A 14,792-nucleotide genomic window follows, 5' to 3' on the forward strand; every position below is an offset into this window, starting at 1 on the left:
GGGAGTGGCTGGAAGTGACTAGGAGCAACTGAGAGCAGACTGGGAGCAACTGGGATCATTTTGAGAGCAACTGGGAGTGGTTGGAACCACACTGGGAGGAAGTGGGATCATGTTGGGGGGAACTGGGGGCAACTAGAATGATGTTGGGAGTGATGTTGGGAGTGACTAGGAAGAAATTGGAACATGATTGTAGCAACTGGGATAATGCCTGGAGCAACTGGGAGTGACTGGAACCACACTGGGAGGAACTGGGATCATGTTGGGGGGAACTGGGAGCAACTAGGATGATGTTGGGGGTGGCTAGGAGGAACTGGGATCATGCTAGGAGGAATTCGGATCATGCTGGCAGCAACTGGGAGTGACAGGAACCTCTAGGGAGGAACTGGGATCATGATGGAGGCAATTGTGGGCAACTGGGATGACGTTGGGAGTGACATTGGGAATGACTAGGATCAAATGGGAACATGACTGGAGCAACTAGGATCATGCTGGGAGCAACTGGGAGTGACTGGAACCACACTGGGAGGAACTGGAATCATGATGGGGGCAAGTGGGGGCAATTGGAATGATGTTAGGAGTTACTAGGAGCAACCAGGAGCATCCTGGGAGGAACTGGGAGTGACCGGAAGCACACTGGGAGGAACCGGGATCATGTTGGTGGCAACTGGGGGCAATTGGAATGATGTTGGAAGCGACATTGGGAGTGACTAGAAGAAACTGGGAACGTGCTGGGATGAACTGGGAGTAACTGGAACCACACTGGGAGGATCTGGGATCATGTTGGGGGCAACTGGGGCAATTGGAATGAAGTTGGGAGTGACTCGACGTGACTAGAAGGAACTGGGAATAGACTGGGAGCAACTGGGATTATGCTGGGAGCAAGTGGGAGCGACTGGAACCACACCAGGAGGAACTGGGATCATGATGGGGGCAAGTGGGGGCAATTGGAATGACGTTAGGAGTAACTACGAGCAACCAGGAGCATGCTGGGAGCAACTGGGAGTGACTGGAACCACACTGGGAGGAACTGGGATCATGTTGGTGGCACCTGGGCGCAATTGCAGTGATGTTGGAAGTGACATTCGGAGTGACTAGGAGCAACTAGGAACTTGCTGGGATCAACTGGGAGTAACTGGAACCACACTGGGAGGATCTGAGATCATGTTGGGGGCAAGTGGGGCAAATGAACGAAGTTGGGAGTGACTGAAAGTGAGTAGGAGCAACTGGGAACAGACTGGGAGCAACTGGTATCATGCTGGGAGCAACTGGAACCACACTGGGAGGATGTGGGATCATGTTGGGGGTAACTGGGGCAATTGGAATGAAGTTGGGAGTGACATTGGGAGGGACTAGGAGCAAATGGGAATATGATTGGAGCAACTGGGAGTAACTGGAAACACACTGGGTGGAATTGGAATCATGTTGGGGGCAACTGAGGGCAACTGGAATGAAGTTGGGAGTGACTGGAAGTGAGTAGGAGCAACTGAGAGCAGACTGGGAGTAATTGGGATCATGCTGGGAGCAACTGGCAGTGACTGGAACCACTCTGGGAGGAACTGGGATCATGATGGAGGCAATTGGGGGCAACTGGAATGACGTTAGGAATGACATTGGGAGTGACTAGGAGGAATTGGGATCATGCTGGGATCAAATGGGAACATGCCTGGAGCAACTGGGAGTGACTGGAACCACACTGGGAAAATCTGGATGCATGTTGGGTGCAACTGGGACAATTGGAATGAAGTTGGGAGTGACTCAAAGTGACTAGGTGCAACTGGGAGCAGACTGGGAGCAATTGGGATCATGCTGGGGTCAAGTGGGAGTGACTGGTACCACCCTGGGAGGAAGTGGGAGTATGTTGAGGGCAACTGGAATGATGTTGGAGTGAGTAGGATCAACTGGGATCATGCTGGGAGCAACTGTGAGTGACTGGAACCACCCTGGCAGGAACTGGGATCATGCTGGGAGCAACTGGGAGCAACTGGGATGACGTTGGGAGTGACATTGGGAGGACTAGGAGCAAATGCGAACATGATTGGATCAACTGGGATCATGCTGGGAGTGACTGGAACCACACTGGGAGGGACTGGGATCATGTTGGGGGGAACTCGGGGCAACTGGGATGACATTGGCAGTGACATTGAAAGTGACTAGGAGGAAATGGGAACATGACTGGAGCAACTGGGATCATGCTGGGAGCAACTGGGAGTGACTGGAACCACACTGGGAGGAACTGGGATCATGATGGGGGCAAGAGGGGCCATTGGAATGACGTTAGGAGTAACTAGGAGCAACTGGGATCATGCTGGGAGGAACTGGGAGTGACTGGAACCACACTGGGAAGAAATGGGATCATGTTGTGGGAAATAGGGTGCAACTGGGATGACGTTGCGAGTGACATTGGAGTGACTAGGATCAAATGGGAACATGACTGGAGCAACTAGGATCATGCTGGGAGCAACTGGGAGTGACTGGAACCACACTGGGAGGAACTGGAATCATGATGGGGGCAAGTGGGGGCAATTGGAATGATGTTAGGAGTTACTAGGAGCAACCAGGAGCATCCTGGGAGGAACTGGGAGTGACCGGAAGCACACTGGGAGGAACCGGGATCATGTTGGTGGCAACTGGGGGCAATTGGAATGATGTTGGAAGCGACATTGGGAGTGACTAGAAGAAACTGGGAACGTGCTGGGATGAACTGGGAGTAACTGGAACCACACTGGGAGGATCTGGGATCATGTTGGGGGCAACTGGGGCAATTGGAATGAAGTTGGGAGTGACTCGACGTGACTAGAAGGAACTGGGAATAGACTGGGAGCAACTGGGATTATGCTGTGAGCAACTGGGAGTGACTGGAACCACACTGGGAGGAAGTAGGATCATATTGGGGGCAACTGGGGCAATTGGAATGACGTTGGGAGTGGCTGGAAGTGACTAGGAGCAACTGAGAGCAGAGTTGGATCAACTGGGATCATGCTGGGAGCAACTGGGAGTGACTGGAGCCACAGTGGCAGTTAGTAGGATCATGTTGGGGGGAACTGGGGGCAACTGGGATGACGTTGGGAGTGACATTGTGATGGACGAGGAGCAAATGGGAACACAATGGGAGCAATTGGCAGTGACTGGAACCACACTGGGAGGAACTGGGATCAAGTTGGGGGAATCTGGGGGCAACCGGAATGACGTTGGGAGTGACATTGGGAGGGACTAGGAGCAAATGAAAACATGATTGGAGCAACTGGGAGTGACTGGAATCACTCGGGGAGGAACCGGGATCATGAGGGTGGCAATTGGGGGCAACTGGGAGAAAAAAATACGATTTGAACCCTATAAAGTGGCTTTGGAGCTTCCAAATCAGGTTTTAGCGCTTAAAAATGATGCTCTGGGCCCTTGAAATGAATCTTTGGACCTTAAAAGCACAAACCCTGGAACTGTGGACCCTCCAAATGAGGGCTTGGACCCTCCAGACACGGCCTGTACCCTAAAAATGCCTGTCTGGATGCAAAAAAAGAGGCTTTGGACCCTGAAAAAAAGCAATTTTTGAGCGTAAGATGAGGCTTTGGAAGGATAAGAAATTGGAAATAAACACGAGGCTCTGGACCCTAGAAATGCAGCTTTGGTCTCGACCAATGAGAGTTTGGCCATTCTAAATCAGATTTTAGGGCCTAAAAATGATGCTCTTGGCCGTTGAAATGAATCCTTAAACCTATAAAGCACAAACCCTGGCAGTTTAGACCCTACAAATAAGGGCTTGGACCCTCCAGAGGTGGCTCGGACCCTAAGGATGCCTGTCTGGATGCCAAAAGAAGAGGCTTTGGAGCCTGAAATGAGACACTGCAAACTAAAAGTGAGCCTTGGGGCCCTAAACTGAGGGGTTTGGAGCCAAAAATGAGGCTTTGTAAGACAAGATTAAGACTTTGGAAAGTAAAAATGAGGCTCTGGACCCTAGAAATTTGGATTTGAACTATATGTAACAGCTTTGGGGCTTCCAAATCAGGTTTTAGGGCTTAAAAATGATGCTGTGGGCCGTTGAAATGAATCTTTGGACCTTAAAAGTGTGAACCCTGGAAATCTGGACACCGGAAAATGAGGGCTTCGACCCTCCAGAGGTGGCTCGGACCCTAAAAATGCATGTCTGGATGCTAAAAAAAGAGGCTTTGGAGCCTGAAATGAGACACTGCAAACTAACAGTGAGCCTTTGGCTGTAAAACTGTTGGGTTTGGAGCCTAAAATGAGGCTTTGTAAGACAAGAGTAAGACTTTGGAAAGTAAAAATGAGGCTCTGGACACTAGAAATTTAGATTTGAACTCTATAAAGCGGCTTGGGGGCTTCCAAATCAGGTTTTAGGGCTTAAAAATGATGCTCCGGGCCCTTGCAATGCATCTTTGAACCTTAGAAGCACAAACCCTGTAACTTTGGACCCCCTCAAATAAGGGTTTGTACACTCCGGATGTGGCTCAGGCCCTAAAAATGCCTGTCTGGATACAAAAAATTGGCTTTGGATCCTGAAAAAAGCATTTTGGGAGCCTAATATGAGGCTTTGGAATGCTAAGGCTTTGGTAGGCTAAGGCTTTGGAAGGTAAATATGGCTCTAGACCCTAGAAATGCGGCTGTGGATTCGACCAATGAGGCTTTGGACCTTCCAAGTCAGACTTTGGGGCATAAAAATGATGCTCTGGGCTTTAAAATGCATCTCTGAACCTTAAAAGCATCAAGCCTGGAACTTAGGAATGAGGCTTTGGACCCTGACAGGCAGGGTTCGGACCCTCCAACTGAAACTCTGGGCCCTCAAAAAAGGCTGTGGGTATTAAAACATGGGCTTGGGCCCTAAAATCAAGGATTTGGGCCTGAAAAGGGGGCTTTCGGGCCTAGAAATGCATCTTTGGACACTCAGAATGAGGCCTTGGACATGAAGGAAACAAGGCTTTAAGCCCCAGGTGAGGAGTCTGTAGCCTGAAATGAGGGTTGGGCCCCTAGCATGGAGTCTTTCTACCCTGGAATCAAAGCTTTGGATCCTAGAAATGAGGCTTTGGGACCTAAACCTGAGGCTTTGAGCCCTAAAAGGGGGTTCTGGACCCTCCAAATGAGGGATTGGACCCTCCAGATGCAGCTTGGACCCTAAAAATGCCTGTCTGGAATCTAAAACCGATGCTTTGGACCTTGAAAATGAGACTGCTGAAAATGAAACTGAGCCTTTACACTCTAAGAATGAGTGGTTTGTTGCCTAAAATGAGGCTTTGGGAAGTAAACACGAGGTTCTGGACCCTAGAAATGCAACTTTGGACTCTGGAAATGAGGCTTTGGACCCTCCAAATCAGACTTTAGGGGTTCAAAATGATGCTCTGAACCCTTAAAATGCATCCTTGAACCTTAAAACCACAAACCTTTGAACTGTGGACCCTCCAAATGAGGGCTTGGACCCTCCAGAGGTGGCCTGAACCCTAAGGATGCCTGTCTGGATGCTAAAAAAAGAGGCTTTGGAGCCTGAAATGAGACACTGCAAACTAACAGTGAGCCTTGGGGCCCTAATCTGTGGGGTTTGGAGCCTAAAATGAGGCATTGTAAGACAAGAGTAAGACTTGGGAAAGTAAAAATCAGGCTCTGGAAACTAGAAAATTAGATTTGGACTCTATAAAGTGGCTTTGGGGCTTCCAAATCAGGTTTTAGGGCTTAAAAATGATGCTCTGGGCCCTTGAAATGCAGCTTTGGACCTTAAAAGTGTGAACCCTGGAACTTTGGACCCTCCAAATGAGGGCTTGGACGCTCCAGAGGTGGCTCGGACCCTTCGTATACCTGTCTGGATGCTAAAAAAAGAGGCTTTGGAGCCTGAAATGATGTCCTGGGTTCAGCTGGGATAGAGTTAATTTTTACAGGAACCTGGGAGGTGGGGGCATAGCCGGGGCAGCTGACCTGAACTAGCCAAGGAGCTATTCCATACCATGTGACATCCTGCCCAGTATATAAATGGGGAGCGGGCCGGGGGGTGGCCTCTGTTTTCGGTGGGGGAAGTGGCGGAGCGTCGGGTCCCGGGTGGTGAGCAGTTGCACTGTGCATCACTCTTTTTGTATACTTTTTTTACTTTTTTTTTCATTAGTGCCGTTGTTGTTGTTGTAATCTCTTTTGTGTTTGTCCCAGTAAACTGCCTTTATCTCAACCCTCGAGGTTCCAGTTTCTTTTCCTTTTCTCTCCTCCGTCTCCTCCCCATCCCACCGGAGGGGGGCGGAGGAGTGAGCGAGCGGCTGCGTGGTCCTTTGTTACCGGCCGGGCTGAAACCACGACAGTCCTTTTTGGCGCCCAACGTGGGGCACGAAGGGTTGAGAGAACGACAGATCTGGCCAGAGCGTGTTGAAACAAATTTGCCAAACGCATTTCTTAGATATATAGATGTTAGCCACAATGTTGTTTCATTTGTTTACATGGTGGCGTTTTGTAAGCTCTTATATGCTCTATGTATTGCCTGTAGTTGCGTATCTCATTTCTGGGAGAGTGATTGGGATTATCATTTTGCTGTACTGGGCAATGTCGACTTATGAAATGATTACATCACTGGTCATGAGGTTAAGCTGGTATCTGTATGAGGCAGTGATATCATTTCCATACTTTGGGCGCCTTCTGTCGGATTTTATTGGTAATTACACCCAATCCATGGGGAAATTAGGGGGGGATACCTCCCCCCGTCCGTTCACCTCCCTCTTCTCCTTCCGACTAATTACAACAGCTTTTGAGAATTTTGAATATCCTTGGGATGCGCAAGCCAGTGTGCTGTTAGTGCTATGCCTCCTGAATATGTTTCAGGTCTTGTTTAGGGCTACAAAAACGCTCTTTAAGAGTACCACTCAGAGATCTCCCCCAAAGCTGGATACTCATGGGTGGCACGGCATGTGGGAGCATATGGGCAAGTATCTAGAGAACTTCTCACCGCCAGTGACTTGGAAGTTCACTCCCGAACAACTACAGAACCCTTATGAAGTGACAGAATATTTGAAAGAAAAATGCTGTGGCTATTCCAAAGACATACAACTCGCTGCACTGTGCTGGGCTCTGGCCAATATCTACCAAACACTGCTTGATATTATGCAGCACCCTCGGGGGGAAAAGGGGGAAAAGATGGAAAACAGGACAACATGTACCGTGGCTACCCAAACCCTGACAACAGACACCGTGGCTGCCCCTACCCCGACAACAAGCACCGTGGCTGCCCCTACCACGACAACAGGTACCATGACTACCCCTACCCCGGTGACAGACACTGCAGCTGAACCAGAGAACCAGCCTGTGCCAGTATCAGTCGCCCCTGTACAGAAAAAGAAACACACAAAGAAATCAGTTCGCTTAGCGAGAGATGAAGATGAACCAGGGTCATCGCGAGAACAGGAAGTAGAGGCAGAACCTGAAATAATTACCCGATCTCTATCCATGAGTGAGTTGCGTGACATGCGAAAAGATTTTAGCCGCCACCCAGGTGAGCACATTGTTACCTGGCTGCTCCGATGCTGGGATAGCGGGGCTAGTAGTGTGGAATTAGAGGGTAAGGAAGCCAAGCAGCTGGGATCTCTGTCTAGGGAAGGGGGCATCGACAAGGCGATTGGGAGAAAAACACAAGTCCTCAGCCTCTGGAGGCGACTTTTGTTAGGTGTAAAGGAAAGATACCCCTTCAGGGATGAAGTTACATGTCACCAAGGCAAGTGGACCACCATGGAGAGAGGTATCCAGTACCTGAGAGAATTAGCCGTGCTGGAGGTGATTTACAATGATCCAGAAAATGCGCAGTCACCCACAGATCCAGATGAAGTCCAATGCACACAACCCATGTGGCGGAAGTTTCTACGAAGTGCACCACCAACCTATGCCAACTCATTGGCAGTAATGTCCTGGAGAGAAGGCTATGGACAAACGGTGGATGAATTGGCTGTCCAACTCCGGCAATACGAAGGGAGTCTCTCTTCCTCCCTACGGGCCTGTGTCTCAGCTGTGGAGGAGTTGTCCCGAGAGTTCCAGCAATTCAAAGTGGATCTGTCCTCCTCCTCACCTGTACAGGCCCGCATCGCAGTTATTGGGAGTAAGCGTTCCTCTGCCCAAGAGAGAGGAGAGAGAAAGTACACTCGACGGGCTAACCTGTGGTTTTACCTGCGTGACCATGGAGAGGACATGAGGAAGTGGGATGGAAAACCCACTTCAGTCTTGGATGCACGGGTACAGGAGTTGCGAGAAAAAGCAACCAGAAAAGAGAATTCTTGGAAAACTGCTGCTCCAGTTTCCCGTGAGCAGTCCCCCAGACGCAGTAGATGGGCTGATCTCATTTCTGATCCCCTTGAAGGGACTTCCGATTTACGTGTGCAGAAAGTGAGTAACGGATGTTCTAACCAGGATTAGAGGGGCCCTGCCTCCAGCCAGGTGGAGGAGAGGGACAACCGAGTCTACTGGACAGTGTGGATTCGATGGCCTGGCACATCAGACCCACAGGAATATAAGGCTCTAGTGGACACTGGTGCACAATGTACCCTAATGCCATCTAGTTATAAAGGGGCAGAACCCATCTGTATCTCTGGTGTGACAGGGGGATCCCAAGAGCTAACCGTATTGGAAGCTGAAATGAGTCTAACCGGGAATGAGTGGCATAAACACCCCATTGCGACTGGCCCAGAGGCCCCGTGCATCCTTGGTATAGATTATCTCAGGAGGGGGTATTTCAAGGACCCAAAAGGGTACCGTTGGGCCTTTGGTATAGCTGCATTGGAGACGGAGGAGATTGAACAGCTGTCTACCCTGCCGGGTCTCTCCCAAGACCCTTCGGTTGTGGGGTTGCTGAAGGTTGAAGAACAACAGGTGCCAATTGCTACCATGACGGTGCACCGGCGACAATATCGCACCAACCGAGACTCCCTGATCCCAATCCATAAGCTGATTTGCCAACTGGAGAGCCAAGGAGTGATCAGCAAGACTCACTCACCCTTTAATAGTCCCATATGGCCCGTGCAGAAATCCAATGGGGAATGGCGACTAACAGTAGATTATCGTGGGCTGAATGAAGTCACGCCACCGCTAAGCGCTGCTGTGCCAGATATGTTAGAGCTTCAATATGAACTGGAATCAAAGGCAGCTAAGTGGTATGCCACAATTGACATTGCTAATGCATTTTTCTCCATTCCCTTGGCAGCGGAGTGCAGGCCTCAGTTTGCTTTCACTTGGAGGGGCGTCCAGTACACCTGGAATCGACTGCCCCAGGGGTGGAAACACAGCCCCACCATTTGTCATGGACTGATCCAGGCTGCACTAGAAAAAGGTGAAGCTCCAGAGCACCTGCAATATATTGATGACATCATCGTATGGGGCAACACGGCAGAAGAAGTTTTTGAGAAAGGGAAGAAAATAATCCAAATCCTTTTGAAGGCTGGTTTTGCCATAAAAGAAAGTAAGGTCAAGGGACCTGCGCAGGAGATCCAGTTCTTAGGAGTAAAATGGCAAGATGGGCGTCGTCAGATCCCTGTGGACGTCATCAACAAAATAGCAGCTATGTCCTCACCGACTAATAAAAAGGAAACACAGGCTTTCTTAGGTGTTGTGGGTTTTTGGAGAATGCATATTCCAAATTACAGTCAAATTGTAAGCCCTCTCTACCAAGTTACTCGGAAGAAGAACGATTTTAAATGGGGGCCTGAGCAACGACAAGCCTTTGAACAGATTAAGCAGGAGATTGTTCACGCAGTAGCTCTTGGGCCAGTCCGGACAGGACAAGATATTAAAAATATGCTCTACACTGCAGCTGGGGAGAATGGCCCTACCTGGAGCCTTTGGCAGAAAGCACCTGGGGAGACCCGTGGCCGACCTCTGGGGTTTTGGAGTCGGGGATATAGAGGATCCGAGGCTCGCTATACTCCAACTGAAAAAGAGATCTTGGCAGCATATGAAGGAGTTCGAGCCGCCTCAGAAGTGGTTGGTACTGAAACACAGCTCTTCTTAGCACCTCGACTGCCAGTGCTGGGCTGGATGTTCAAAGGGAAAGTTTCCTCTACGCATCACGCGACTGACGCCACGTGGAGTAAGTGGATCGCACTGATCACACAGCGAGCTCGCATAGGAAACCCCGGTCGCCCAGGAATGTTAGAAGTGATCACGGACTGGCCAGAAGGCAAAGATTTTGGAATGTCGCCAGAGAAAGAGGTGACACGGGCCGAAGAAGCCCCGCTGTATAATAAACTGCCAGAAAATGAGAGGCAATATGCCCTGTTCACTGATGGGTCCTGTCGCATTGTGGGAAAACATCGAAGGTGGAAGGCTGCTGTATGGAGTCCTACACGACTAGTCGCAGAAACTGCTGAAGGAGAAGGTGAATCGAGTCAGTTTGCAGAGGTGAAAGCCATCCAGCTAGCGTTAGACATTGCTGAAAGAGAAAAGTGGCCAGTGCTTTATCTCTATACTGACTCGTGGATGGTGGCAAATGCCCTATGGGGGTGGCTACAGCAATGGAAGAAGGGCAATTGGCAGCGCAGAGGTAAACCCATCTGGGCTGCCGCACTGTGGCAAGATATCATTGTTCGGATAGAGAAGCTAGTGGTAAAAGTACGTCACGTAGATGCTCATGTACCCAAGAGTCGAGCCACTGAAGAACATCAAAACAACCACCAGGCAGATCAGGCCGCCAAGATTGAAGTGTCTCAGGTGGACCTGGACTGGCAACGTAGAGGTGAGCTATTTATGGCTCAGTGGGCCCACGATACCTCAGGCCATCAGGGAAGAGATGCAACATATAGATGGGCTCGAGATCGAGGGGTGGACTTGACCATGGACACTATCTCACAGGTCATCCATGAATGTGAAACATGTGCTGCAATTAAGCAAGCCAAGCGGCAAAAACCCCTGTCGCATGGAGGACGATGGCTGAAATATAAACAGTGGGAGGCCTGGCAGATTGACTATATCACACTCCCACGAACACGCCAAGGCAAGTGCCATGTGCTTACAATGGTGGAAGCAACCACTGGGTGGCTGGAAACATACCCTGTGTCCCATGCCACTGCCCAGAACACTATCCTGGGCCTTGAAGAGAAAATTTTATGGCAACACGGCACCCCAGAAAGAATTGAGTCGGACAACGGGACTCACTTCCGAAACAACCTCGTAGACACCTGGGCCAAAGAACATGGCATTGAGTGGGTGTATCACATCCCTTATCACGCACCAGCCTCCGGAAAAATTGAACGGTACAATGGACTGCTGAAAACTACATTGAGAGCGATGGGGGGTGGAACTTTCAAGCATTGGGATACACATTTAACAAAAGCCACCTGGTTAGTTAATACTAGAGGATCCGCCAATCGGGCTGGCCCCGCCCAACCAAGAGTTCCACATACTGTAGAAGGGGATAAAGTCCCTGTAGTGCGCATGAGGAGTATGTTAGGAAAGACAGTCTGGGTTAGTCCTCCCTCAAGCAGAAGCAAACACATTCAAGGGGTTGTTTTTGCTCAAGGACCTGGGTACACCTGGTGGGTGATGCAGAAGGATGGGGAGGTTCGATGTGTACCTCAGGGAGATTTGATTTTGGGAGAGAATAGCCAGTGAATTGGGCTGTATGATATTTAACTGCTAAATAACCTGCCAATGCATGTCATTGTATCTACAGTGTCTATATGCCATATCAAGGGTATTATTGTGAGAATTATCCAAATGACTACAGGATGGACTTTTGAAACTGAGCCAAGTACAACAGCGATAGAACTTGAACTGGCACCCACCAATTTCCTCAAGATCAACATCTTCGACCTGCAGACCAGGGGCATGAGTTGCACCAAATGTACTAGCCACAAGTTCCAGAGGCAGCGTACAACAACCCAACATCTCACACCATCTCTCTCTTATCCTGAAGAACTGTTACAACAGATAGAGCCCCAAAATTGATGGACACATTAGAGGGATAGCCCATAGGCTAAAGGAACACCGTGTGTGTGTGTGCGAGGTCAGGGGGTGGAGTCCATATACTTATATATAAGACAAGGAAAGTTGTAGTGGTTGATTGGAAAAAAAAAAAAAAAAAAAAAAAAAAAAAGTAAGATCTGGGCATGATGTAGATGGTATAGAATAAGGGGTGGATAATGTCCTGGGTTCAGCTGGGATAGAGTTAATTTTTACAGGAACCTGGGAGGTGGGGGCATAGCCGGGGCAGCTGACCTGAACTAGCCAAGGAGCTATTCCATACCATGTGACATCCTGCCCAGTATATAAATGGGGAGCGGGCCGGGGGGTGGCCTCTGTTTTCGGTGGGGGAAGTGGCGGAGCGTCGGGTCCCGGGTGGTGAGCAGTTGCACTGTGCATCACTCTTTTTGTATACTTTTTTTACTTTTTTTTTTCATTAGTGCCGTTGTTGTTGTTGTAATCTCTTTTGTGTTTGTCCCAGTAAACTGCCTTTATCTCAACCCTCGAGGTTCCAGTTTCTTTTCCTTTTCTCTCCTCCGTCTCCTCCCCATCCCACCGGAGGGGGGCGGAGGAGTGAGCGAGCGGCTGCGTGGTCCTTTGTTACCGGCCGGGCTGAAACCACGACAAATGAGACACTGCAAATTAACAGTGAGCCTTTAAGGCCCTAAACTGTGGGGTTTGCAGCCTAAAATAAGGCTTTGTAAGACAAGAGTAAGACTCTAGAAAGTAAAAATGAGGCTCTGGACACTAGAAATTTAGATTTGAACTATATGTAGCAGCTTTGGTTCTTCCAAATCAGACTTTGGGCTTAAAAATGATGCTCTGAGCCCTTGATATGCATCTTTGGACCTTAAAAGTGTGAACCCTGGAACATTGGATATCCCCAAATGAGGGCTTGGACCCTCCCGAGGTGGATCGGGCCCTTCGTATACCTGTCTGGATGCTAAAAAAAGAGGCTTTGGAGCCTGAAATGAGACACTGCAACTTAACAGTGAGCCTTTAAGGCCCGAAACTGTGGGGTATGCACCCTAAAATGAGGCTTTGTAAGACAAGATTAAGACTTTGGAAAGTAAAAATGAGGCTCTGGACAGTAGAAATTTAGATTTGAAGTATATGTAGCAGCTTTGGGGCTTCCAAATCAGGTTTTAGGGCTTAAAAATGATGCTCTGGGCCCTTGAAATGCATCTTTGGACCTTGAAAGTGTGAACCCCGGAACTTTGGACACCCCCACATGAGGTCTTGGATCCTCCAGAGGTGGATCGGGCCCTTCGTATACCTGTCTGGATGCTAAAAAAAGAGGCTTTGGAGCCTGAAATGAGACACTACAACTTAACAGTGAGCCTTTAAGGCCCGAAACTGTGGGGTATGCAGCCTAAAATGAGGCTTTGTAAGACAAGATTAAGACTTTGGAAAGTAAAAATGAGGCTCTGGACACTAGAATTTTAGATTTGAAGTATATGTAGCAGCTTTGGGGCTTCCAAATCAGGTTTTAGGGCTTAAAAATGATGCTCTGGGCCCTTGAAATGCATCTTTGGACCTTGAAAGTGTGAACCCCGGAACTTTGGACACCCCCAAATGAGGGCTTTGACCCTCCAGAGGTGGCTCGCTCCCTAAGGATGCCTGTCTGGATGCTAAAAAAAGAGGCTTTGGAGCCTGAAATGAGACTATGCAAACTAACAGTGAGCCTTTAGCCGTAAAAGTGTGGGGTTTGGAGCCTAAAATGAGGCTTTGTAAGACAAGAGTAAGACTTTGGAAAGTAAAAATGAGGCTTTGGACTCTAGAAATTTAGAATTAAACTCTATAAAGTGGCTTTGGGGCTTCCAAATCAGTTTTTAGGGCTTAAAAATGATGCTCTGGGCCCTTGAAATGCATCTTTGGTCCTAAAAGAACAAACCCTGGAACTGTGGACAGCCCCAAATGAGGGCTTGGACCCTCCAGAGGTGGCTCGGTCCCTAAAAATGCATGTCTGGATGCTAACAAAATAGGCTTTGGAGCCTGAAATGAGACTATGCAAACTAACAGTGAGCCTTTAAGGCCCTAAACTGAGGGGTTTGGAGCCTAAAATGAGGCGTTGTAAGACAAGAGTAAGACTTTGGAAAGTAAAAATGAGGCTCTGGACCCTAGAAATTTACATTGGGACTCTATAAAGTGGCTTTGGGGCTTCCAAATCAGGTTTTAGGGCTTAAAAATGATGCTCGCAGCCCTTGAAATGCATCTTTGGACCTTAAAAGTGTGAACCCTGGAACTTTGGACACCCCCAAATGAGGGACTGGACCATCCAGAGGTGGATTGGACCCTAAGGATGCCTGTCTGGATGCTAAAAAAAGAGGCTTTGGAGCCTGAAATGAGACTATGCAAACTAACAGTGAGCCTTGGGGCCCTAAACTGCCCAGCTCGCTCCACCCCCTCTGCAGACTTGTCTGGCACTGTGTGGACCTCAGCCAGCAAAACCTTCTGCCCACACGTGAGCCCTGAGGCAGCGTCATGAGACACTTGCAACGGGCCCATGCTGACCGAGGCGAGGCCAGGACGCAAAGTATAGAATTACAGGGGCAAGTTTTTTTCGTGCTCATGTTGTGTCCCAGCCTAATTGGGACACCCCAAATGTGCCTTTACGCAGGTTCTCATACCCTTCAATTGTTCAGCTACAAGACGACTTGACTAACCACCAACACCCACACTACTGATAATCATGGTCAAACTTTGCAAAGCAACTCTAGTTTTGCAGCACTGTCGCTGCTTGCCTATTAAGCAAGATGTCCCTGCACTCAGTCTTGCTAGAGTTGCTGGTCTATGATGCCAGACACTGCTGGGAGGATTTCAAAGATGTGTCAGAAGGACTAGGATGCTGGCGTTATCTTGATTGACCTGGGGTATCC

General features: G+C 49.1%; 1 long non-coding RNA gene across 1 annotated transcript; it reads left to right on the forward strand.

The window, feature by feature from the left end:
* The first annotated feature begins 4,102 nt into the window (after nt 1-4,102).
* Nucleotides 4,103-14,287, forward strand: LOC126037059 (uncharacterized). Its single transcript, XR_007505466.1, has 3 exons — nt 4,103-4,343; nt 13,400-13,511; nt 14,198-14,287. It is a non-coding gene; the product is annotated as an uncharacterized LOC126037059 (long non-coding RNA).
* Nucleotides 14,288-14,792: the final 505 nt, after the last annotated feature.

This window comes from Accipiter gentilis, unplaced genomic scaffold (assembly GCF_929443795.1).
Source record: "Accipiter gentilis unplaced genomic scaffold, bAccGen1.1, whole genome shotgun sequence".
Classification (NCBI taxonomy): domain Eukaryota; kingdom Metazoa; phylum Chordata; class Aves; order Accipitriformes; family Accipitridae; genus Astur; species Astur gentilis.